General features: G+C 43.8%; 1 protein-coding gene across 4 annotated transcripts in view; it reads left to right on the top strand.

Annotated features, from left to right (window-relative positions):
- The window catches only part of LDLRAD4 (low density lipoprotein receptor class A domain containing 4), a 771,753-nt gene that overhangs the window by 143,157 nt on the left and 602,646 nt on the right, over positions 1-25,950 (top strand). The window contains exon 2 of one of the 4 annotated variants that reach the window (XR_007519203.1): positions 16,011-16,074. The exons of the other annotated variants lie outside the window; for them this stretch is intronic. The gene's annotated coding sequence lies outside the window, so the exon portion shown is untranslated. The remainder of the gene's footprint in view (positions 1-16,010; positions 16,075-25,950) is intronic. 4 annotated transcript variants of the gene reach the window in all.

The following is a 25,950-nucleotide window of genomic DNA, read 5'->3' as shown; positions in this document are numbered from 1 at the left end:
CGGCAGCCTTGTGTAGGTGATGTCACTCACTTCTGCTGCACCGTGAAGTGGTAGGGTTCTCATAGTGGCAGATTTTGCATGATCTGTCTATCTGCCTGCCTGCCTGCCTGCCTGTTCCCTGCCCTACTTTGTGTCACGAGGACCAAAGGTGCCGAAGTGCCGAGTGTGGGTTGCGAAGGTGAGTTCCTTGGGATGACTTGCCTGTGGCAGCTGTTGCCCTCAGAGCTGCATCAGTGCCTCTGCCCAGGCGTCGCCAAGCAGCCCACACAGCCTGTTGCCTGTCGGCCGGCGACTTCTCCAGCCAGTGTGGGATGCCCTGCCGAAAGGCTTCACCCCAGCACAGTGGCGGACTGCTCACCCTTTCAAAAGGACCCTTAGGGATCCGTGAACTTTGTCAGAATTGCATGATTCTTAAAACTGCAGGCATGCCGATGAGCTCTAGATTCGGTGCAGAAAGGAATGGAGGGGCACAGCCACTGAGCAGAGGTTCTAACCCCAGGCTTTGATTGGATCCTCAGTAAGGCTTTGACCTCCAGAAGGTTAGGAGTGTTTGAGTGGACTTTGAGGAGTGAAGCTCATTTGACGTGGAAAATCATTAAGTGTTGTCAGGTGGGAGCCCTGGGGGTATGGGGAGAGGGCAGTGGGTGCTGACAGGAATGAGATCGCCAAGTGTGTGTGTGGGGGGGTGGGAGGGCAGGGGCAGCAACAGGACAAGGACCACATGGGGTTTTACCTGGGGCTTTTTGTCACCTTATTGAACTTCAGGCAGTACCTTTGAAAAGTGTTAGCTGAGGTGTCTGCTGGATAGGATTCTGGTCAAAGGCTGTTTGGTGGTGCTGGGCACTTGGGATAGTAAGCTGCTGTTCGCAAGTGTCTGGGTTCTGTCTGGGCTTGGACTGACATTTAATGAACAGTTTCCCCCTTCTTTTCCTGATACATAGTTTGCTGTGTGTTGTGGGTTGAATTTTGTCCCCAAACAGATACGCGGAAGTTCTAACCCCTGGTACCTGTGAGCATGACCGTATCCAATATAGCTGATGTCTTTGAAAGAAGAGAAGCTGGCACAGAGATGCAGAATGTCACAAAGTAGAGCTTGTTTGTTATTGTGAGCCACTGCATGTACTTTGAATTTTTAATAGAATAGGCTGTATGGGGGCCGGTTCATAACTACAGGTTGTACATAGGTCTGACATTCATAACCTGGGGACCACTGTACTTTGTCATGACCCCAGGAAGCTCACACCCTGTGGTTTTTCACAGATTTCAGATTTCCAGGGACAGCTGTGGGGAAGTCAAGGTGGAATAGGGGAGTAGCTTCCACGACTGGCCAAGTTCTCAGGGCTGCCCGCCCCTTCTTCCCCTCTCCCCTCTTCCCATCTCCTGCTTCATTGCCTTCCTTCTCACACGCTAGTCAAATTTGGGCAGCAAGACTGCTAACACCGTTGTAAAAATAGGAGTTTATGAATGCAAAGCATTGCAGTGCCCAGTGACCATCTAGGAGGGTGTGCCCACTGGCCAGGGGCTGACCCTGGGTGGGTTGCTTTGTTCACCTGGAGTCAAGGGTTTTCCCTGAGTCTACTAATCAAAAAAAAAAAAAAAACTAATGTAGCTAGAGAGGCAGGAGGCAGCATGGTGCTGGACTGTGGGCTCTCAGATACTTCTCCTTGTCTTCTGAAGCTGGGTATTGGGACAGGAGGACCTGTCCTGAAAGCTTTGGGCACCGAGGCTTCAACATTTTCCCTTTAAAAGTGCAAAAGCTGCTACCTGTTCTGCAAGTTCTGTTCTGTTGTGTTAACGTTTTACCTGTGTCATCATATTCTAAGGAGGATGATTTTGGCCTTCTTTACTTCTGGGCTTTGATTGAACTGCCTTTGCCAAGTGGATCACCCATGTGCTGGGAAGGGGCGGTGGTCTGTCTCCTGCAGTGGTGGTCTTCGCAGGGCAGGCCCCTCCTTATCACACGCTCATCTGTGTGACACCCCATCTCCCCAGTGGTGTCGTAAAAATACGAACATATGGTAAAATTCTGGAGTAATTTTGAGAAAAATTTGTTTCACATGCTCAGGTGGGTTTGTGAAGCTTTTCAGGTGCTTTAAGGGCCATCAGAGTGCTTTTGGGTTGTCATTAGAAGAACTTGTCATCATTTAATATTGTGGCATTTGAGTCAGTTACCTTTTTTTTGAGAGAAAAATCTCTATTTTGTTTCCTCATTTTGATCAAATCTTTGATTCCCAAACTTTATGTTCCTCCTTTTTTAAATGAAACTCCCAGGAACTATTTTTATAAAGCACTCTCCAGTTAGGAATCTGAAAGAATGATATGTTGAAGGGTAGAGCTAATCTCCTTGCAATTATAAGATTTACATGTGAACTGAAGAAGGGAAATGAAAAGCACCATAGAATTGAGAGCTAAACGTCACTGTAGAGATAATACATATTATTCCACCACCTGTCTATCAGTTTGTCATACTGTGGTGGCCCGGTGTTGCTGTGATGCTGGAAGCTATGCCACCAGTATTCAAATACCAGCAAGGCCACCCATGGTGGACAGGTTTCAGTGGTGCCTCAAGACTAAGGCAGGCTAAGAGCAAAGGCCTGGTGATCTACTTCTGAGAATTAGCCAATGAGAACCTTGTGGATCACAACAAAATACTGTGCGGTTAAGTGCTGGAAAATGAGCCCCCTAGGTTGGAAGGGACTCAAAATGTATACCACAGTGGCTCTAACAATGGTCTTGAACATACCAAGATCGTGAAGATGGCGCAGGACTGGGCAGCATTTCATTTTGTTGTACATTGAATTGCTATGAGAAAGAGTCAACTCAAAAGTAGCTAACAACAATACATATTACTGGAGGCTGGCCAGCCTCTACTGTACATTTCTGACCTAGGCATTACCCTTTCAATAGACTCTGGGTGGGGCTGAAGCCTAGGCTTGCAGAAGGGGTCAGACTACCAGGAGAACAGCTTGCTCGGCCCTTGGCCCTCCTGTTATTCTAATAGCTGACACTGTCGGGAAATGTGAAGAAATGGAAAAATTGGAAATATTTTGGTTAGAAAAACTTGAAATTGTGATCTTTTAAGGGTGATAATACATTATTTAAGAGAAGAATTATGCAGGCATTGACTGGAATAACTGCTGACCATCACATGCAACAGGAACGTTTCCATGTGAAGTTTCCAGAGTCAAGTCCTCACGGTGCCCGTGTCTGCCAGGCACCTCAGACAAGCACACCTGTTCTGCATCCATTTTCTTTAGTGCATGAAATACTCCCATCAAATCAAGAAATAAACCAGCACAAGAGAGGATAGTGAAGCTCATCTCAATGTCAGTAAACCTTGGCTTTTGAAAATATGTGAAGATGCTTAAAATAAGTCGCCAAGACAAAGAAGCTATTGATGGAAAGGGAGCGGCAGGAAAATAAAAAATGATTGCAAACACATTTAGAACTCCAGCTACATCCTGGGCACTCTGCAAGGAAGGGGTGCATGAAGGTGGATGAGAAACAGCCCCTGCCTGTAGAGGACTGGTAGACGGAGGAGACACACAGGATGCATTTAGTCATTGTCCACTGTGACAAGAGCTCAGCTCATTGCATGGAGGGAGCCCAGAGTGGGCCTGGAAGGTTGTGAAAACTCTCTCAGAGATGGTGCCATGAGGTGGGTCTGGAGGCACAAATTGGAGTTTTCTAGGTGGGTGGATGTCGGGAGAGAGTGTTCTGAACACAGGAAAGGTGCACAGAACGCCCGGATATTGGAGCTGACAACAAATTAAAGGAATGGCAAATGTTCTGGAGTGAAGGGTGCTGGAGCAGGGAAGCAAGAGATGTCAATAAAGCTGGGGTCAATTCATACAGTATCTGAATGCTATTTGTGGGTTACCCTGTAGTGTGTGGAGAAACATGGGAGGTTTTCAGGGAAGAGGGTGCCACTGAATATGTGTTGAGGGATGTTGAATCTGGGGCCAGAAGCTGGAGTGAGTGGAGGGAGGCAAGACAGGAGCCAGGAAGACCAGCCTGCATGATAGCCAGGAGGCCGCTTCAGGCCGGGCATGGTCAGGCTTGTGCCATGAAACACTGAGGTATGTTGAAGCCGAGAGATGCTGGCACTGAGGGGAGCTTGGGTTCCAGAATGACGACTGGCTCAGGTTTGGGTGAATGAGGAGCTGTTCTGAGCAGAAAAGGTCTGCACTTAGTTGCCTTGATTTGCCACACCTGTGGGGCAGCCAGGTGAAATGGCCGGAGATGAGCTAGACCACGGTCTAAGGCTAGGGGGCTGTGTGACACAGATGGCGATTTGGGGTCTTCTGCATATGGCAAGACCACCCCAACAAAGAAGAGAGCAGGGTACCTGGAAGTGGGCCTTCAGTGGTGAAGTCTACAGTACAGAGTTTCTTGATATTAGGTAAAGCTCATGATCTTGCCTGTAGCCGGTTTTCTGTGTCTTGCATAAGTTGTCAAAAAATTAAACTCCTTAAAGTTTAGTACTGTGCATGCTTTTACCTCCTCAGTACAACTGTAGAGATTTCACCCTTAGGGTACCTGTTGTCCAAAGTATTTCCTGTCTGTCCCTGGACGCCCTGTTGCAGCTCACACTCCTGCTTGTATGTGTCATCTCAAAAACAATGACTTAAAATAGTGTGTATTAGAGCCACCCTGCAATTTGGGTGACTATGACTAGTGAGTGCTTGTTTCAGCATCTTCCTGATCTAACTAATACCTTATCTTCTTCCCGTAGACACTCAGAAGTACTTCTAAGAATTTTACACCATCTCTAATGCAATTGGAAGGTTTTTACTGTTGATGTTTTGCCACTAGAAATTGGGAACACTCAAACGCTTTTTGCTTGATCTTCTTTCATGAATGCATTCTACGGAATATTGCTTTATTAATACATGACAAAAGTTAAGGATAAAATGGGTTCTGCATTCTATATCCCTTGGGTTGGATCTGATACAGGACGCTTTGCTTTGCTTTAGAAGGTGTGGCAGGGGAGGCTGGGATGTGGCATTTAGGTGGGCAACGGGCTCAGCATGGCTGTGCAGACTTCCTGCCGGTGGCACAAGGCCTGCTTTCCAGGATCTGCACATGACCCTCAGCTGTGAGTGTGGTACCCACAGTCTACCAGTATTATTAATACTGTTCTGACTTAAATGAACTTAGTGTGGGTAAATGGAGAAAGAACTACTTTTTATGAGAGGTGGACTTGGGCTATGTTAAAATCAGATAAATGAATATTTATTTCAGGGAAAATGCTAGTAATTAATATAAACTTCCTGCAGTTGAGAATAATTAATGGAAGACCAATTAAAGAAACAGTGATTACATTTAGTTTAATACAGGGAAAAATGTTAAAAGCTTTTTGTTACGGATCGAATTATGTCCCCCAAAAGCCTGTTTCAGAAATACTAATCTCCATGCCTGTGGTTATAATCCTGTTTGGGAATGGGTTGTCTTTGTTATGTTAATGGGGCAGGATTAGTGTAGGGTGTATCTTTTTATATCTCTTTGGAGATATAAAAAGAGATTAAACAAGCAAGCAGCGGAGAAATGGGGTAAAATAGATGCCAAGACACATGGAGATATCCAAGGAACCAGGAAGCAGAAGCTGAAGAGAGACAAGGACCTTCCTCCAGAGCCTACAGAGAGAGAGCCTTCCTCTAGAGCCAGTGCTCTGAGTTTGGACTTCTAGGATCCTAAACTGTGAGAAACTAAATTTGTGTTTGTTAAAGCCATCCACTTGTGGTATTTCTGTTATAAAAAAACCAAAACCAAACCCACAGCCGTCGAGTCGATTCCGACTCATAGCGACCCTACAGAACAGAATAGAACTGCCCCATAGAGTTTCCAAGGAGCGCCTGGTGGATTTGAACTGCCGTCCGCTTGGTTAGCAGCTGTAGCACTTAACCACTACACCACCAGGGTTTCCGTTTCTGTTATAGCAGTACTAAATAACTAAGACATCTTGTATTAAAAAAGGCAAAGAAGTAAAGGCAAAATGTAGTTGCGTTCCTAGTATTACTTTAAGCATTTGTGCTTTTAGTGTTTTTTTGAAAATCTTCCATAGACCTAGAAGTCATCAGGTAAATGGCCAGATACCATTGTCATCATCTCCAAAATGATCACTCTACTCCAAGGGGAAGGTGGATTGGGGATAATTGTAATTATCACCAGTTTATATCCCTTTCACATTTTGAATTGGGAATTTATTTCTGTAGCAATTGTAATTGTGCTGTGTGTCTTTTTTTTTTTAATAATATTTTATTGTGTTTTCCATGAAAGTTTACACAGTATGTAGGTTCCCGTTCAACAGTTTTTACAAAAATTGTTCAGTGACATTGGTTATATTTTTTACAATGTGTAAACATGCTCATTATTTCCTTTCTGGTTGTTTCATTTCCAATAATCTGGTTTCCTTGCACCTTTGCCTTCTCATCTTTTTTTTTTTTTAAGTAGTTGCTGGTCATTTTGTCTCATATAGATATTTTTTTAAGGGATCACAGTACTCAGGGGTGATACTCTTTATTTTGGAACCAATCTGTTATTTAGCTAAAAGGTGACCTCAGGAAATTATTTCATTTAAGGTTTAAAGAGTATCTCAGAGCTCTAGTCTCAGGGAGTCCTCTAGGCTTACCTAGTCCAGTAATTCTGGATTTTTTTTGGAATTTGAGGCTCTGTTCCACATTTTTCTCCCATTCTATGAGGATCTATCTATTATGGCTCTGATCAGAACAATTGGTAGTGATAATGGTAGCTGAGCACCATCTAGTTCTTCTGGTTTCAGGATAGACGAGGCTGTGGATCATGTAGCCTTCTCTGAGTCTTAGATTTCCTTCTATCTCTTTTGTTCTGGACAACTAGAGACTAATAACTATATCTTAGATGGCTGATTACAAGCTTTAAAACCCCAGACACTACTTACGAGACTAGGATGGAGAACATAAACTTTATGAATTATATTATGCCAATTGACTGAGTTGTCCCACGACACTATGGTCCTAAGCCTTCACACCCAGAAAACCAATCCCGTGAGGTGTTTGGTTATGTGTTAGAAGTATCCGTAATTGTATCCCTATGTACTTTATTGGAAACCCTGGTAGTGTAGTAGTTAGGAGCTACGGCTGCTAACCAAAAGGTCAGCAGTTTAAATCCACCAGGCACTTCTTCAAACCCTATGAGGTACTTCTAGTCTGTCCTTTAGGGTCGTTATGAGCCGGAATTGACTCTATGGCAAGGGGTTTTTTTTTTTTTGGACGTACTTTATTATATATATGAATATACGTGAAAGGATGGATTGCTTTTGTGTGGCCTTTCTCGCCATGGTCTTCTAACTCCCACCTGAATGATTGGGTGGAACTGTGCAAATAAGGTAGTTGTGGCTCACCAAGGGGACTGGTCAGCTTTGCCATCCTGCTAGGCTTTAAAGAGAGCTAATTCCAGAGCAGGAAGAGGATCCCACCACCACAAAGGAAGAAGAGCCAAGAGCAGACTGTCCTTTGGACCCAGTATCCCTGTACCGAGAAGCTTCAGGAACCAGGAGACAGAGATAGAGAGCTGTATTACTGAAGATGATGAGAAGTGGAGGGAGAGAAACCATGGGCCACAGAGTGAGAAAGCTGAGTGCCTTCAGGCCGAGGCTTACTGGCATAGTGTGGTTCCTCTGGCACTTATTGGCAAAACTAAAAAACCTTTGTAGCACTTTGCTGAGCAGGGCAGAGGCCGAGGACCAGAGAGAGGTATGTGCCTGTGAGCGCGGCTAGGAAGAGGCTGTCCTGATGGAAGAACTGTGTCCTGAGCATTCCTGAACCTGAATTGTAATGTGTTACTTCTCTAATAACCCCTATAATAAATCCCTAATAAGCCCCTATAGGTCCAACCGAATACACGCATTCTAACACAACAATTTCCATCAGCCTTTGGATACCTTCTTCTACAGTAGACCAAGGCAGGTCTGGTACTTCAGCTTGATTCAGTGTAACCAAACTAAAACCAAATCCAATGTCATCGAGTTGACTTTGACTCATAGTGACCCTATAGTACAGAGTAAGAACTGCCCCATAGGGTTTCCAAGGCTGTAATCTTTACGGAAGCAGACTGCCACACCTTTCTCCCACAGAACAACTTCTGGGTTTGATCTTTCAATTAGCAGCTGAGCACTTAACTACCGTGCCACCAGGGCTCATTTGACTTAGTGTTGGGCACTTCTTAATCCATGATTTGGTGAACCAACCAGTTAACTATTAGATTGTTTTCTAACCTTTTGAGCTGAAACATTGAATGAAAATCTTTGCTAAGCGGGCCCATGCCAATAAATTAAGACTGATCCAAATTTATGTTCCTTGCACCATTATCCCACATCCTTAATAGCCATTCATACACATATTCCTCAGGTTTCTGTTTGTATATATAAGAAAATGCAAGCAGTTCTTTTGTAGTGTGGTATACCTCCTTCTGGGTCATATTTTGTACTTTACCTTTTGGGGCTCCCTGGGACTTTAGTCTAGTTATAGGTCTAGAAGCAAGAATGGGTAGTGGGGGTGTGTCCTGAGGACATTCAGCAATGTCTCAGGCAATACCCCAGGTTAACACCACAGGTGCTGCCCCAGGCAATATCTCAGACAAAGACTCTTCGGGTACAGCTGGGTTAGTCTCATCAGATGGGGGTGAAAGGGATAATAGTTTTACTGGGGAGAGTGGCTTAGCAGACAAGGATGGAGTAGTTTTTTCAGATGGGAGTAAGAGGGTTGGTTCTGTTGTCAGGAATGATTCAATGGAATATGGGGGCTCAATGTCCCCAGCTTTCTGATTATTTGCCTGTATGTCCTCATCCTAAGTTTTAAGGTCCTATTTCTTCCCAATCAGTGCCCTCACTTTAACTTCAGACATCATTCGAGGTTGGGAATTCAATTGGTGTTGTAATTCAGCCACTCTTACAATAATACTCTGGGTTTAGTGTTTGGCAATATCAGCCCCGTTACTACAGGAAATAAGGCTTTCTTTCAGAGCACACATGGAAATTTTCAGGTTTTGTATGCAGCACTTGAGCTGTGACTCTAAGCTTTGAGCTCATCCCTTTCTTTCCCCACTTCGGTGAATGTAGGTCTAGCCAACCAGCTTCTCACTATGTCAGAATTGTACGAAAATATCAAATATGCAATCACCCAGAGCCTTGCCCCTCACATTTTATCCACTGGTGGTATTTTTCATATTTCTATTGCTATCTCATGCAATGGATTAGCAGTGCCTACTTTACTACTGGAGGCAGAGTCATCAGTGCCTTTAAGACTAGCCAGACTTGGGAACCAGTTCAGAAAACTCATCCTTAAGATTTTTTTCCTCAAGAACCACTACTGATACCAGATATCTTTGTCTGGATTCTCTAGAGGAGCAAAACCAGTGAAGTGTATATAGCTATATCTATATCCACACATACATATTTGCATACATATATATGTATACATGTTAAAAAAACATGTTAAGTATATATATATATATATACACGCATATGAGCCCTGGTCGCACAAAGGTTAAGAGCTTGGCTGCTCACCAAAAGGTCAGCAGTTTGAATCCACCAGCTGCTCCTTGGAAACACTATGGGGCAGTTCTGCTCAGTCCTATAGGGTTGATATGAGTCAGAATTGACTCAATGGCAACAGGCTTGGTGTTATATATATATATATGTGTGTGTGTGTGTATATATTAAAAAACAAAAAAAAACAAGCCCATTGCCATCGAGTTGATTCTAATTCATAGTGACCCTATAGGCCAGAGTAGAATGGCACCATACAGTTTCCAAGGAGCACCTGGTGGATTTGAACTGCCATAGCTCTTAACCACTATGCTACCAGGGTTTCCTATATATATATATATATATATATATATAGAGAGAGAGAGAGAGAGAGAGAGAGAGAGATTGATTTATTTCAAGGAAATGGCTCATGCAGTTGTGGAGGCTGGCAAGTCCCAAATCCGTGAGTTAGGTGCCAGGTTGGAGACTTCTCTTGCCTCATGCTGTTTCAGGGGCTGACAAACTCAAAATCAGCAAGATGGCAGAATTCTGGCTTATGGGGTGGTGGGAGCTGTCGAATCGTAAAATCTGCAGGTCAGGTGGCAGGCTCACTTCCCAAGAACTAGAGGATTATGATTCAGATGCAGGACTGAGAGAAAGCAAACTTTGCTAGAACATCTGTATATTTTGGGTGCAGACCACAGCCGCAGGTGTGGCTGCTCACATCAGATCACAAAATGGAGCATGATTACATAATATTTGGGAAACCACTGAGAATCATGTCCTAGCCGTGTTGACACCTAACCTTAACCATCACAGGAACTTACTGATATAACCAGCCTACTTGTTGTTAGGTGTTGTCGAGTCAGTTCTGACTCATAGTGACCCTATGCACAACAGAACAAGACACTACCCAGTTCTGCGCCATCCTCACAATTGTTGTTATGCTTGAGCCCATTGTTGGAGCTACTGTGTCAATCCACCTCAATGAGGGTCTTCATCTTCTTCACTGACCCTCTGCTTTACCAAGCATGATGTCCTTCTCCAAGGACCGATCCTTCCTGACAACATGTCCAAAGTATGTGAGATGCAATCTTTGCTTCTAAGAAACATTCTGACTGTACTTCTTCCGAGACAGATTTGTTCATTCTTTTAGCAGTCCACGGTATATTCAATTATTCTTCACCAATACCACAATTTGTTGTTGTTGTTGTTAGGTCCCGTCGAGTTGGCTCCAACTCATAGTGACCCTGTGCACAACAGAATGAAACACTGCCTGGTTCTATGCCATCCTTAACAATCATTGTTATGCTTGAGCCCATTGTTGCAGCCACTGTATCAATCCACCTTGTTGAGGGTCTTCCTCTTTTCTGCTGACCTTGTACTTTACCAAGCATGATGTCCTTCTCCAGGGACTGATCCCTCCTGACAACATGTCCAAAGTGTGTTAAGACACAGTCTCACCATCCTTGCTTCTAAGGAGCATTCTGGTTATACAATACCACAACTTAAGTGCATCAATTCTTCTCCTGTCTTCCTTATTCATTGTCCAGCTTTCACATGCATATGAGGCGATTGAAAACACCATGGCTTGGGTCGCGTGCACCTTAGTTTTCAAAGTAACATCTTTGCTTTTCAACACTCTAAGGAGATTTTTTGCAGCAGATCTGACCAATGCAATGTGTCTTGATTTCTTGACTGCAGCTTCCATGGGTGGTGTTTGTGGATCTAAGCAAAATGAAATCCTTGACAATGTCAATCTTTTCTAAGTTGATCATGATGTTGCTTATTGGTCCAATTGTGAGGATTTTTGTTTTCTTCATGTTGATGTGTAATCCATACTGAAGGCTGTAGTCTTTGATCTTCATCAGTAAGTGCTTCAAGACCTCTTCATTTTTAGCAAGCAAGGTTGTGTCGTCTGCATAATGCCAGTTGTTAATAAGTTTTCCTCCAATCCTGATGCCCCATTCTTCTTCATGTAGCCCAGCTTCTCGGATTGCTCAACATACAGATTGAATAGGTATGGTGAAAGGATACAACCCTGACGCATACCTTTCCTGACTTCACACCATGCAGTATCTCCTTGTTCTGTTCAGTTGACTGCCTCATGATCTATGTACAGGTTCTGCATGAGCACAATTAAGTGTTCTGGAATTCCCATTGTTGGCAATGTTATCCATAATTTGTTATAATCTACACAGTCGAATGCCTTAGCATAGTTAATAAAACACAGGTAAACACCTTTTTACTTAGAAGTATTTAAAGCACCACCTAAATAAAAATAAAAATATATGGATCTTTGGCTGAATGACTGAAACACTGTGGACACAGCAGCATCAAAGCCTTTGTACATTTGGTAAGTGGGGCTTTTAGAAGCACCCATTGGACGTCAGAAGGAACTGGGGCTGTGTCAATGCTGTTCAACAGTTGAGAAAGCTCCACCTCTAGGTATTTTCCACGTCACTGGAAGGATCATAGCAATAGATCTGAATAGTAGTCGTTTTGGAGAAATTCTGAGCTTGGTGATGTACTTTTGAGTTCTCAAAGTAAAATAATTCAATTCCGGAGTGTGTAGTGGTTTACTTGTTAGGGAGTTAAGCCACCTCATATTCACTTTCTCATTTGTCCCCATTCATAGATATATAAACTGAGGGAATGAGAGATTATATAAGGCATGTAATAGTATTTGTATAAGAAGGAATTAATGAAGTATTGTAGATTGCAGGATATTTAACTTTTCTCAAGGATTCGTAAATGTGTAGGTATAAGTAAAATTTAGTACTATGAGTTGGCTAACTGTCTAATCATTTAACTTTTAACCTTGTTCAGGAGTGTCATCTGCCTTTAGTTTACAGTTGAACAAGCAACATTGACTCCATATTTTGGGAGCTTTAGTTGAGAAACCATAAATAGGACTGACTAAAAATCGTTACTTTGTGAGAGGTCAGTGTTTTCTTTAACCCTGCTCACTGCATAGTTGTGCAAACCAGTCCAAGGGGGCTGAGATCATCCACCTCTGATGCCAAGTATTTGGTGGAATATAAATCCCACTCTGAGTCCTGCGGAAATTTCAGCTTCCCTCCTGTGGTCATTCTAGACGCCAGCTGTTCCACGTAGCCCTTTCTCTTTCATCCGCATTCATCCACAGCTAATTGGCAGGTACTGGCCCCTTCTATGTTTCTTAGGTCTGATAATCCATTGGAACAACTCATAAACTCCAGAGAAAGGGCTATCTTTAGTCTATCAGAAAAAGAGATACAAACACACAAGGCTAAGTCTGGCAGGGATATCGGAGCAGAAAAAGGGATACAGACATACAGGGTTAAGTTCGAATCCACCAGCCACTCCTTGGAAACCCTATGGGGCAGTTGTACTCTGTTCTGTAGGGTTGCTGTGTGTCGCAACCGACACGATTTGGCTGTTTTGGTTTTGTTGAAGTGGGCGGTACTGAACTCTTCCAGCCTCCAGGTGTGAAGGATCCTGCTCTTAGACCAGGCTTCCTCCGTCCTGAGGGAGAACCACACTGTCTCAGCCTCGATGTGAATACTGGGAGGTCATGTGAGAGGTTTAGGAGCCCCTTGGGGGCAATGGGGCCTTCTGGATATTTAGTTTAGGGCAACTAGGCTGACCCCTGACCTCTGTGTGGCCTTCTTGTGTGTGCTCGTACATCCTCTTCAAATTTGGTGGCACTCAGGAACTGGTTGGGCTCCCTGTATGAGTGTGGAGCCCCCTGTGTGGCTGGGGCCCCCATCCCTTCACTGACTGCCCCCAGGCTGATGACTGTGGTCACTGCGGGCAGGAAATAGGGGATCTCCGTAGACAAGTGGTAACACGGAGGGTGCCACGAGGCTTGGCTTGAAGTTAGTTTAAGAATCTGTAGCAGCCTCTTCTTCGTTAATCTGATTTTATTTATACTGTAATCATTCTCCTACTATCTCAATACCCACTCTTTGTATATCTCATTTATTCTGGGTCAGATGATACTGAAACCATTAGAACGATAAATTACCTAATTTCTGCTTGGCCAGAGAATTGATAGCCATATAGAGTTTACAATTTGTTTTCTTCAGTTGCATCTTCTTCTTTCTTCATTAGATCCTTTAAAAAAAAAAAGTTTTGAGTGTATTTCAGGCCTCCCTCTTTTTGTGTCTATTCCTATACTAGTACGTGGACATTTTCTTTTTTATAAGAGGCCAAATCAAGGCATCTTGAAGAATTTTGTTGTCTGCCACCAGATGTGTGGCCAGCCCCTTACTTGTAGGCAGCGCAGCACAGCTCATGTGATATAAGGCTAAATTAGAAGTCAAGCACTGGGTATATTATAAGAAATTAGAGTACACCAAAAGATTTAAGTCTTTTATTCATTAATTTAAATCACTGAGGTCCTAAGACTATAAAAACATAAGAGGATACAGTCTATGTAAGATGGCTGCCACCAGTGCACAGACCCCGAGACCCCTGTGTTGCTGGCAGGGCGCACTGGGCTTTTCATTTTCTGAGGCTAACTAAATTCTGAGGTGGGTTCTCAGTTTATGGACAATAAAAATCTGGCAAAAGTGTACAGACTGTCAAGACTGGCTGGAGTTGCGCCTCCCGGTCACAGCAGAGTCATACCACGGGACCTGCCCGCCTCCTCCCCCTCAGCTGTTGGGTTTGCTGAAGTGCTCACACCTGTCTGACTGAGCCTCAATCTGTCGAGCTCCAAAAACCATAATGACAAATGACATAAATAGCAGTAAATCCCTCTCTGCTACTGATGGGGACATTGAAGACAAAATAAGATGTATTTTAGTCTTTTCATTCACTCATTTAATAGCTAATTATTGAGTGCTGGTTGATTGAAACTATAAAATATCAGTCCTGGTAAAAACTTCTTACAAATTGAATTGTGTAGTGGGAGAAACTGAGGCACAGGTCCTGAAATGATTTGCCCATGATTACGGAGGCCCCGGCCCCATCACTCATGGCAGGCTCAGCACTTTGTTTCCATACAGCGCACTCTGTAGATTGGCCTGGCCTAAATCACAGCTGACTTATTCCAAACCTTAGCAATACGATTTTAAAACTTAGGAACAGCAAGGGGACAGATAAGGATTTTAGTATAAAAGTGATCTATCTTTAAGAGGAGTCCCTGGGTGGTGCAAAGGATTAACTTGTTCGGCTGCTAACAGAAATGTTGGAGGTTTGAGTCCACCCAGAGGTGCCTTGGAAAAAAGTCTAGTGATCTACTTCTTTGAAAAATCAGCCATTGAAAACCTGTGGAGCACAGTTCTACTCAGACACATGTGGGGGTGTCATGAGTCAGAACTGACTTGCAGGCAACTGATTTACTGGTATCTTTAAGAACTCCTGAATTTTTATAAAGCAATGCTTCTGAGCCATTAAAATGCACCATTTCAGGACCAATATAGTTGTCTCTTGGGTTCTTATGCTTGCAGCACTTTTTTTGAACACTTTTTCTGCTCGAAATTGATGGGACACTCCTGGCACAGCACAGGAAGTGTCCTGTTTTTCTAGGGAAATATTGCCCCAGACATCTGTTGGGCCAGTTAGGTTACTTTATGAGCCAACCAGATGAAATTGTAGAAAACTTTCCAGTAAAAGCAAAATTTTCCCCTAGGCTACAGAAAGAAGTGTGGGAGATGTGGATGTTTTTAGTTGCATTAGTCCACAGGCACTTGCTCACTGTGGGCAAGGAAGCACTGTGGGGGTTCAGAGGTATCCTGGCCTCCAGGACTTGCCATTTATTGCACAGTAGGGTACATGAAGGTAGTGACAAAGCATTTCTAAGGCCTGATTTTTTTCCTTGGTTCATCATCTTAAGGGCTTCAAAAGCATACAGCAAATAGCAGTGTTGTGTGAAATTGATGTGTGAGCATAGATGATCTGCGGGTTGGCTGTTGAAATTGTTCCTGAGTGTGCTATGCACACATTTGTAGTTTTGTGACCCACGTTCTATTCTCATCATGTTCCCCACTAATATCGATGATTGTGTGGTTTGGGATGGCTATAGGACAGGGAAACTTGAGTTATAAAATCTTTTTAGCATCTAGAAGGATTCTAGATGTTCTTCAGCCTTTAGCCTTTGGAATAACCTTTGGAACATCCAACAAAATGAAGCATTTCCAGTATATTTTGAGAAAGGAGAGAGGACTATCTTGGGGAAGCTTTCTCATGCCCAGTTTTGCTCTAGAATTTGGAATGGAAATGTGGAAACCCTTTAAAAATCACGCCTCCAGGTGAAGAAACTGAAGCAAAGGGAGCCACAGAGCTGATGAATATCACGCAGTGTGGAATATAGAACTGTCTTGGTTTCTGCCATCTCCACTTGATGTATCAGCACGTTGTTTTCTGATTGTTACACAGAGGATTTATTTTGCAGTTATTGAGGCAGCAGTAAGCAGCCTATTACTTCATGGGAGATCAACAGTCCTCATGTAATTTTTTTTTTTTTTTTCTCCTTTGCCTCCCTTTTCATGTTTCTTGGTAATTCTGGTGTGTAAAGGCCACTGGAAGTAGACCTGGGAACTCTGCAATCCGGGGAAGTGCCAGGAGTCAGATGGTGACAGGTCAGTGTTTGCCTCAGGAGGTCAGTGCTGGGCTGGGGCCTCCCTGATGCATGCGGGCTTTGGCTCCGGGGCTTGGGTGCCACGTGCAAGGAACGCTTTAAACCCTTGTTGTTGATACCTGAGTTTTAAGATGGACTCATACATTTAAACCCCTGGGTTAGGTCCGAGCTGAGACTGAGGTTATGGGACGGTCTCGGAGGCGTCGGAGCATGGGTCCGCCTCCCTAGCGATGCCCTTGTATCTCCCTCTTAGGGCCTCTGCAGATTACCTTGTTCTTGCTCTTTTGAGCAACTGATTCTTTTGTGGCTCTGCCGATCAGTGGGGGTGGGGTCAAAGTAGAGGAGAGCTTAGCTCTATGTTGCTGCTGCATACTTTTGCCTTATAGACAAACCACAGCTGACCTGGTGTGTGTTTTCTCTAAATCAGCGGTAGTCTGTGATTATTTCATTGCCTTTGTTTTCTCTCTGCCATCTCTGAACAGATTCTGAGGTTGCTTAATTAAGTTTAGATGCGTGAAGAGAATACCTACTCATGTAGAAATCAGGCACGTCTATGTAAGCCATACACAAACGTGTTGGCATCTGTCTCAGGAATGGGCTGGATGTTACACTGATCCAGTGCTCCATTTGCATGTCAGAAGAAGTATGAAAGTCACTTATCTCTGATGCCGTATTATTGAGTTAAATCATAACTTTAGGATGCTTTTTCTTTTAAAAAGTCTGCCTGCTTCACCAAGTAAGAAGTCTTGGATCAATGCTATCTTCCCTCTTTGTTTTTCCACATGACACGTGGATTTTTAGCCTTATTCATCATCACCTCTGCTGGTCACCCTTTGAAGCTTCTTGTGCAATTTACCCTTAAACTCTTTTGATATTACCTCTCCACTTGCTTTAAATTCAAGAAGATCACTCTTTAGCAGCACTGCTTGGAGCCAGGTGTGTGCTCACATGCGGCTCACTGGGCTGGTGGGTGGGGTCCCTTAGTGCAGGCTCAGCGAAGGCTCCTTTACATTCACACCAAGTTATTTCTGAGGTTGTGTCTTGGTTACCTAGTGCCACTGTAACACAAATACCACAAGGGGCTGGGTTTAAGAACAAAAATTTATTTTCTCACAGTTTTGGAGGCTAGAAGTTTAAATCAGGGCTTTGACTGTTGATTTCTTCCTTGTAGGGAACCCTGGGTGTTCCTTAGTCCCTGGGCTTGTAAGCACTCCTCACATGGTGTCTGTCTTTCCTCAGTTTTTACATGTGTGTCTCTGTAGCTATTCTGGTCTTTTTATAATTCAGAAGTGACTATGTTTAGGATCCACCCTACACTCGTATAACCTCAAGTGATTGATTGCATTGCATTAGAGTGGATTATGGAAAGTGATTACCTTATATTACATTGTTGTTGTTGTTAGGTGCTATCAAGTAGGTTCCGACTCATAGCAACCCCATGTGCAACAGAATGAAACACTGCCCAGTCCTGTGCCATCCTCACAATTGTTGCTATGCTTGAGCCCATTGTTGCAGCCACTGTGTCAGTCTGTCTTACTCTGAGGGTCTTCCTCTTTTTTGCTGACTCTCAACCTTGATGTCCTTCTCTGGGGACTGGTCCTCCTGACAACATGTCCAAAGTATATGAGATGTAGCATCGCTGTCCTTGCTTCTAAGGAGTATTCTGGCTGTACGTCTTCCAAGACAGATTTGTTCGCTCTTTTGGCATTCCGTGGTATATTCAGTATTCTTCGCCAACACCACAATTCGAAAGCATCAATTCTTCTTCCTTCTTCCTCATTCATCATCCAGCTTTCACATTTATATGAGGTGACTGAAAACACCATGGCTTGGGTCAGGTGCACCTTAGTGTTCAAGGTGACATCTTTGCTTTTCAACACTTTAAAGAGGTCTTTTGCAGCAGATTTGACCAATGTGATGTGTCTTTTGATTTCTTGACTGCTGCTTCCATGGGTGTTGATTGTGGATCCAGGTAAAATGAAATCCTTGACAACTTCAATCTTTTCTCTATTTATCATGATGTTGCTTATTGGTCCAGTTGTGAGGATTTTTGTTTTCTTTATGTTGAGGTGTAATCCATACTGAAGGCTGTGGTCTTTGATCTTCATCAGTAAGTGCTTCAAGCCCTCTTCACTTTCAGCAAGCAAGGTTGTGTCATCAGTATATCGCAGGTTGTTAATGAGTGTTCCTCCAATCCTGATGCCTTGTTCGTCTTCGTATAGTCCACCTCCTTGGACTATTTGCTGAGAGTATGGTTTGCATATGGTGAAAGGGTACAACCCCGAAGCACACCTTTCCTGACTTTAAACCACGCAGTATCTTCTTGTTCTGTTCAAATGACTGCCTCTCGATCCATGTACAGATTTCTCATGAGCACAATTAAGTCTTCTGGAATTCCTGTTCTCTGCATCATTATCCATAATTTGTTATGATTCACATAGTTGAATACCTTAGCATAGTCAATAAAACACAGGTAAACATCTTTCTGGTGTTCTCTGTTTTTAGCCAGGATTCATCAGACATCAGCAATGATATTCCTGGTTCCACATTCTCTTCTAAATCCAGCTTGAGTTTCTGGCACTTCCCTGTTGATTTTACTGCTGCAGCCACTTTTGAATGATCTTCAGCAAAATTTTGCTTGGGTGTGATATTAATGATATTGTTCGATAATTGTCACATTCTGTTGGATCACCTTTCTTAGGAATAGACATAAATATGGATCTCTTCTAGTCAGTTGGGCAGGTAGCTGTCTTCCAAATATCTTGGGATAGACAAGACTGCATCTGTTCGTTGAAACGTCTCCATTGGCATTCCGTCAATTCCCGGAGCCTCGTTTTTCACCAGCGCCCTCAGTGAGGCTTGGACTTCTTCCTTCAGTACCATCGGTGCCTGATCATATGTTACCTCCTGAAATGGTTGAATGTTGACCAATTCTTTTTGGTATAGTGACTCTATATTCCTTGCATTTTCTTTTGATGCTTCCTGCATCGTTTAACATGCATTAGGTATAAGATAATTACGTTATATTGTGGAAGGTGTCTTAAATATCTAGTGCTGCTATAACAGAAATACCACAAGTGGATGACTTTAACAAACAAAAGCTTATTCTCTCACAGTTTAGGACACTAGATGCCCAAATTCATGGTACTAGCTCCAGCGAAAGGCTTTCTGTCTCTGTCAGCTCTAGGAAAACGTGGTAGTTAAGATTTTGTGTCAACTTGGCTGGGCCATGATTCTTAGAATTTTGGCAGTTGTATAGTGTTGCGATCACTTCCCTGTTGAAATTTGATATGCGTTCACCCCCATGATGGAATCTGCTGAGTGGTATAGGTGGGGGTGGGGCCTGTGGTGGCTCACCGACCCCTCAGCCTTCATCTCTCTACCCTCCACCACCTGCTTCCTTCCTGCTCACCTCTCCAAGGCTCTTGGCTTGTTCTGGATCCAGCAGCTGTCTCTTGTGTGTCTGACCTCCGGTTCTTGGGACTTGAGCTAGCAGCTTACCTGCTGATCTTAGGATTCATTGATCTTTGTAGCCTGTGAGCAAGAGCCCTGCTCTCTGACCTGCTGATCGTGGGTTCACCAGCCTGGGCGGCTACTTGAATTAGGAGAAGCCTCTATCTGCTTCACAGGCTTGGGACGTTCCAGCCTCTACCATTGCGTGAACTGTTTCCTTGATATGAATCTCTCTGAATATATATGTATTTATATGCTTTACTGGTTTTGCTTCTCTAGAGAACCCAGCCTAAACAGGGGAGGTCCTTGTCATCAATCTTCCCCTGCTCTAGAAGTTTCCAGTGCAGGGACCCCAGGTCCAAAGGACGTATTCCACTCCTGGCTCTTTTTTTCTTGGAGGTACTGAGGTCTCTCTCATCTCTGCTTACTTCTCTCTTCTATATCTCAGAAGAGTTTGACTCAAGATACAACCTAACCCTGCAGATTGTGTCCGGCCTTATTAACATAACTCCTTCTAATCCTGCCTCATTAACATCATAGATGTTAGGATTTACAATACATAGGGTAATTACATCAGATCGCAAAAGGGAGGACAACCACACAATACCAGGAATCATGGCATATCCAAGTTGACACACAATTTTGAGGGACACGATTCTGTTACGGGCGTAACAGAAGGAGATCTGCCCTACCCAAGGCCAAATAATTTAGTCACATGTATTCTATAGCAGCAACTATACTAGTGTCTGGCCAAACCACTGGCCACCACAGTGTAGCCAAGTTGGCACAAAATTAACCATCACAGCTTGGAATAACAGGCTTTTCCTAGTGCTTCTCTTTTTATCCTCTGGCTGTATAAGCTTAATTCTCTAAAGTAACCTGGGGAACATTTATGTTAAATGCTAGCTTTGCCCATGATGAAAGGGCCACTGTCACTTTGTCATACCCATGGACTGGTGGCATAGCAGAAAGGCCTGACCAGAGATTGCTTAAATAAGAGACAAATATAATAATGGCCTCTTTTTGAAAGAGGCTTCATCACTCAACTTGAATCTGTAAGAAGAGACTTTTGTCATCAAAAGGTTGAGCTCTGGGGTGGCTTAAAATAAAACTATTATTCTAACGGAAGCGCAAATGACATTTTTTTCTTTAGAACTGGAAGGGACCAAAGCTACCCTACGTAATCAGAAACTTTACAAATGAGGAACTGGGAGTCAGGGCACTGACACATCTCACCCAAAGTGAGGCCCCCAATGAATGCTGGAGCTGGGTCTTGAAGCTCTTCCTGCCAGTCCTCTGCTCCTTTTAGACATGTCCACCCCCATTCTGTAGGATGTTGATGGAGGATGTTGCCAGGCCAGCTGAAAGTGATAGTGTTAGTGGTTGATAGGAAAATCCTGGTCACATACTTCTTGCATCCTGAATAATGTTGGGATGGTCTGCCTACTTGTCAGAGTGCTGGCCCATTGTGCAGAATCCTACCAAAAAACCAAACCAAACCTGTTGCCGTCAAGTCAATTCTGACCCATAGCGACCCCACAGGACAGAGTAAAACTGCCCCATAGAGTTTCCAAGGAGCACCTGGTGGATTTGAACTGCTGACCTTTTGGCTAGAAGCCATAGTAATTAACCATTACGCCACCAGGGTTTCTGCAGAATCTTAAGCAGTGGTTATTTTTTTAGTGTGGTTTTTAGATGACATAGCTGAGAGTTTGTTAGTAGAAAAGCTGAGAGGTTATCAATTCTCTCAGTGGACAAAGAAACAAATCTGTCCGATTTGTTGATTAGTCATTAGAAAATGCCCAGGACCAAGGAGCACTTCAGGATTGGCTAGTCAGATTTTAGGGACATGCTTATATGTTTCGTAATCATCAAGCACAATGAAAAACCAAACATTTGATTCAAAAGTAAACCTTTCTTACACTGAAAGAGATGAATTGTGGAATCTTCGTTTGCAAACTGAGGAACTAAACCAACAGCTTTCCTAAGGGAAGTAACTTAAGCAAAAATATCCTAGCTTAAGGAAAAATACCAAGAGTAGAGAATATGACATCTGCCTATGTAGAACCTCAGGAGATTACCTCTCTAGCTTGGAATTTTCTCTCATACATGGTGTCTCAGTTGGGTTCTCTAGAGGAGCAAAACCAACAAAATGTGTATATATATATATATATATATATATTTAGAGAGAGAGAAAGACATTTATTTCAAGGAAATGACTCATGCAGTTGTGGAGGCTGACAAGTCCCAAATCTATGGGTCAGGAATCAGGCTGGAGGTTTCTTCTGACTCAATTGGCAGGTCAGACGGCAGGATGCTGGCTCATGGAGCTGCGGGAGCTGGAGAATTCCAAAATCTGCGGGCCAGGCAGCAGGCTGCTGGCTCACATCCCAAGAATCAGAGGTCAGAGGATGACGAGTTGGATGCGGGATCAAGCGAGGTCGAGTTTTGCCAGAGTATCCATATATATTGGATGCAGGCTACACCCCCAGGGAAACTCCTCTTTCAACTGATTGGCTGCTCACATCAGGTCACAAAATGTAGGATGATTACATAATATCTGCCAAACCACTGAACATCATGGCCTAGCCAATTTGACACATAGCCTTAACCATCACACATGGGCTGGCCCATGACCCACCAATAACCATATCTTTGCCTGATGTGCCGAACATCCTTGACAGCTATAATAGTGGTAGTGATTTTGGAAAGCTGATAGTTGATTCTTTTGTAGGGTTACTTCTATAACATCATTCTCCCATCAAGCCATGTGTACAGAGATCCTACTGTACCCTCTTCCAGGGAAAACCAGTGGCTCCTGAGTTTGTGAGCCCTGGTATGGGCCCAGGGCTTCCTTGCCTTCCCCCTACAGCCAGCCGAAGGTTGTGCATGTTCTTCTAGTATTACCAGTAACATGGAACAGCTTTACCTAGCCAAATGGTTGTCTGTAGACACGAACCTGTAAAAGAAGTAGAGTGAATTTTAAAGGGTCAGTTGGCACCTTGAAATGTTTAACACTGTATATTTAAGTGAGTTTTGGTGGTGGTCCGGTGAGTTCCAAGTGGGAAAGTGCTTTCATGTCATTGTTCCAGGTCATGCCTGTTCTTGAGTGCTGGGGACGAGTGGTTAGCTGCCATTGTTGCTGCAGTACACATTCTCCTCTAAGGCTCTCAGACCTCCCACTGGAATAGACTTCTATGTGTATTGTGATAAAGGTGTTTCTAATGACTGTACAGAAGGAATTTTATTTGATGTTTTGTGGGAGAGGTTGAGCACTGTGCATATGGTAGTCAAGGAAGCTGCTCCCCTTTAGTAGGATAGGTCCGCAGGCCTCCATGGTGGCAGTGGAGCGAATCTTCCCAAGAGGAGAACTCAGGGCCTTGCAGACTGACTCTTCATGTTAGAGTGGCTGTCACTATGCTGACCCCTGGGGTGGTGGGCAGCAGGGGGTGACACATTCTGGCCCAGCACAGGCCACACAGCCCCTTCTGTAGTGCTCTGTGGCAGAGCTGAGAGGGCTGGGATGACTAAACCCACTGGACTAGAGTTCCTGGATGGCACATAGCCGGTTGGAGGAGAGAGGCCTTCAGTAGGCATGAACTCCTAACGTTGATCCTTGGTGCCTGGATGTCAAGTTTAATCGAAGTCTCTACCCAGGCCGGTCTGTCATCTCTAAGACCATGGTCAGGCCTTTGTTTGATCCTTTCAACAAGAAGCCATGTGGAGTAGGGCCAGGATTTGAACTACAGCTTCCCTGAAACTGACCCCTGGAAATGAGAGTGGGAACAGACCATGAAGAGCCAGTGGAGCAGGCAGTAAGGAAAACTCACTGTGATCACAGCTGAGCCCTGTAAGCACTGGGGCCTGGCAGGAGGGTGGCTTTGGGGCAGGCCCTGGGGTCAGATCAATGTCCAGTGCAGCTTGCTGTGGAGGTCTGGGATATGACCATGTGGCTTAAGTCCTCCTGCTTAAAATTAGGAGTTCTCTGAGGCCTGGACAGGCAGGCCCTGGTTGGACTCTGGGAAGCAGAAGTTGATAATTCATGTGTTGTCTGAGAATATGGGCTTCTCCAGAAGTTTTCCATCCTTGAAATTCTGGCAGAAACATCTCCAGATGTTTTCCCTGTTCACCATGAAATCCTAGAAGGGAGTGCTTAACTGGGAGTCGTTGTTTTACAGGACTTACAGGCATTTTATTTGCTCAGCATAGAGAATGAATAGATATGGTGAAAGGATACAACCCTGATGCACACGTCTGTTGACTTAAAACCATGCAATATCCCCTTGTTCTTTTAGAACAACTGCCTCTTGATCTATGTACAAGTTCCTCACGAGCACAATTAAGTGGTCTGGAATTCCTGTTCTTTGCAATGTTATCCATAATTTGTTACGATTCACAGAGTCAAATGCCTTAGCATAATCAATAAAACACAGGTAAACATCTTCCTGGTATTCTCTGCTTTTAGCCAGGATCCATCTGACATCAGCAGTGATATCCCTGGTTCCACGCCCTCTTTGGAATCCTGCATGAATTTCTGACAGTTCCCTGTCAATACACTGCTGAAGCTGCTTTTGAATGATCTTCAGCAAAATTTTGCTTGCATGTGATATTAATGATATTGTTTGATAATTTCCACATTTGTTTGGATCACCCTTCTTGGGAATAGACATAAATATGGATTTTTCCAGTCAGTTGGCCAGGTAGCTGTCTTCCAAGTTTCTTGGCATAGACGAGTGAGCGCTTCCAGCGCTTTCTCCTTTTGTTGAAACATCTCAATTGGTATTCTATCAATCCCTGGAGCCTTGTTTTTCACCAATGCCTTCAGTGCACCTTGGACTTCTTCTTTCAGTACCATTGATTCCTGATCATAGGCTACCTCCTGAAATGGTTGAACGTTGACCAGTTCTTCTTGGTATAGTGACTCCGTGTATTCAATCTGTATGCTGAGCAAATAATCTGAGAAGCTGGACTATATGAAGAAGAACGGGGCATCAGGATTGGAGGAACACTCATTAACAACCTGCATCATACAGATGACACAACCTCACTTGCTGAAAGTGAAGAGGGCTTGAAGCACTTACTGATGAAGATCAAAGACCACAGCCTTCAGTATGGATTATACCTCAACATAAAGAAAACAAAAGTCCCCACAACTGGACCAATAAGCAACATCATGATAAATAGAGAAAAGATTGAAGTTGTCAAGGATTTCATTTTACCTGGATCCACAATCAACACCCATGGAAGCAGCAGTCAAGAAATCAAAAGACACATCACATTGGTCAAATCTGCTGCAAAAGACCTCTTTAAAGTGTTGAAAAGCAAAGATGTCACCTTGAACACTAAGGTGCACCTGACCCAAGCCATGGTGTTTTCAGTCGCCTCATATAAATGTGAAAGCTGGATGATGAATGAGGAAGAAGGAAGAAGAATTGATGCTTTCGAATTGTGGTGTTGGCGAAGAATACTGAATATACCACGGACTGCCAAAAGAGCGAACAAATCTGTCTTGGAAGACGTACAGCCAGAATTCTCCGTAGAAGCAAGGATGGCAAGACTATGTCTCATATACTTTGGACATGTTGTCAGGAGGACCAGTCCCTGGAGAAGGACATCATGGTAAAGTAGATGGTCAGCGAAAAAGAGGAAGACCGTCAGCGAGATGGATTGACACAGTGACTGCAACAATGGGCTCCAGCATAATGATTGTAAAGGTGGCACAAGACTGGGCAGTGTTTCATTCTGTTGTACATAGGGTCTCTTTGAGTTGGAACCAACTGGACAGCACTTAACAGAGGCATATTAAATAGAGTTAATAGTCAAAAAGTGGAGGGTTGATTTCCTTTGAAATGTGAGCATTATTTTATAAACCAGCTCCCACTTAGTATAGAATCTTCAGTGTCCCTTCCCAGTTGACTACATCCTACTCGCTGTGGTGGGTAGGTATAACCAGGGAAGGTCAGTGCTGGACCAGGCTCTCTTTCTGGAAGGCAACCAATTTTAATGAAAGTACTGGAACTTTTTGAGTTTATAATGTGCCCGTTTGATATCTCAAAGCAAAACATTTTGTTAAATCCTTGTTTTAGAATATCGTTTTTGGATGCCTGGGTCTTTGTTCTTCACATCATCTCCCCACTGGCCCTGTGAAAGTAAGAGACAAATCCCACCTTTGTCATGAGCTGCATGGTATGTGTCAGCGTGAATCCAGTCCCACAAATGTTGGGATGAATCTCATTCTCTCCTTTCCACTTCTCCATCCTCATCACCAGCTGCCCACCTGGCACATTCTCTCTGACTCTAGCCACCGGAAGCTGGGTCAGAGCTCACAAGTTAGGACACCAGGTGCCTATGAAACACTTCTCTGATCATAGCGACCTGGATCTGGGTCAGACCTCACAAATTAAAAGGACACCATATTTCAGAC

Source organism: Elephas maximus, chromosome 11 (assembly GCF_024166365.1).
Source record: "Elephas maximus indicus isolate mEleMax1 chromosome 11, mEleMax1 primary haplotype, whole genome shotgun sequence".
NCBI classification, from domain to species: Eukaryota; Metazoa; Chordata; class Mammalia; order Proboscidea; family Elephantidae; genus Elephas; species Elephas maximus.
The sequence above is the reverse complement of the archived record's forward strand: the minus strand, read 5'-3'. Positions and strand labels throughout refer to the sequence as shown.